Source organism: Triticum dicoccoides, unplaced genomic scaffold (genome assembly GCF_002162155.2).
Source record: "Triticum dicoccoides isolate Atlit2015 ecotype Zavitan unplaced genomic scaffold, WEW_v2.0 scaffold13786, whole genome shotgun sequence".
NCBI lineage: Eukaryota > Viridiplantae > Streptophyta > Magnoliopsida > Poales > Poaceae > Triticum > Triticum dicoccoides.
The window spans coordinates 1-999 of record NW_021197600.1 but is presented as its reverse complement, the minus strand read 5'-3'; the positions used below and the strand labels follow the sequence as shown (position 1 = coordinate 999).

The 999-nt window shown below is 52.2% G+C and overlaps 2 non-coding genes and 1 pseudogene across 2 annotated transcripts; all 3 read right to left on the bottom strand.

Annotated features, from left to right (window-relative positions):
* LOC119343704 lies at positions 1–106 on the bottom strand (annotated as a pseudogene; the record flags this gene model as incomplete).
* Positions 107–403: 297 nt separating this feature from the next.
* LOC119343703 lies at positions 404–522 on the bottom strand. Its single transcript, XR_005166218.1, has one exon. It is a non-coding gene; the product is annotated as a 5S ribosomal RNA (ribosomal RNA).
* A 297-nt stretch (positions 523–819) lies between these two features.
* LOC119343702 lies at positions 820–938 on the bottom strand. Its single transcript, XR_005166217.1, has one exon. It is a non-coding gene; the product is annotated as a 5S ribosomal RNA (ribosomal RNA).
* Positions 939–999: the final 61 nt, after the last annotated feature.

Below are 999 nucleotides of genomic sequence, written 5' to 3'. Positions count from 1 at the left end.
AGGACTTCCCAGGAGGTCACCCATCCTAGTACTACTCTCGCCCAAGCACGCTTAACTTCGGAGTTCTGATGGGATCCGGTGCGTTAGTGCTGGTATGATCGCATCCGACATGTTACCCCGGTCTTCGTCCCTTATCCTTGCCCCTCCCAGCTCCACTACAAAGACGATTGTACATTGCTTTGGCCGCTCCCTCTCAACTACGGAGACGAGTTTAACGCGGTTTCCACCCCTCCCTCTCAACCGCACCAGTGCACGCTTGCCGCGCCACAACGCCGACGCTGGACCCATGAATCGTGAGCACCCAGCTATGACTTACCGCACTCGTGCAAAATAATAAAACACGGTAAATATATTACTTACACGTGCGTTTTGTTTTGCAAGCGGCGCGAAAAAAATTAAAAAGGGAATGCAACATGAGGACTTCCCAGGAGGTCACCCATCCTAGTACTACTCTCGCCCAAGCACGCTTAACTTCGGAGTTCTGATGGGATCCGGTGCTTTAGTGCTGGTATGATCGCATCCAACATGTTACCCCGGTCTTCGTCCCTTATCCTTGCCCCTCACAGCTCCACTACAAAGACGATTGTACATTGCTTTGGCCGCTCCCTCTCAACTACGGAGACGAGTTTAACGCGGTTTCCACCCCTCCCTCTCAACCGCACCAGTGCACGCTTGCCGCGCCACAACGCCGACGCTGGACCCGTGAATCGTGAGCACCCAGCTATGACTTACCGCACTCGTGCAAAATAATAAAACACGGTAAATATATTACTTACACGTGCGTTTTGTTTTGCAAGCGGCGCGAAAAAAATTAAAAAGGGAATGCAACACGAGGACTTCCCAGGAGGTCACCCATCCTAGTACTACTCTCGCCCAAGCACGCTTAACTTCAGAGTTCTGATGGGATCCGGTGCTTTAGTGCTGGTATGATCGCATCCGACATGTTACCCCGGTCTTCGTCCCTTATCCTTGCCCCTCCCAGCTCCACTACAAAGACGA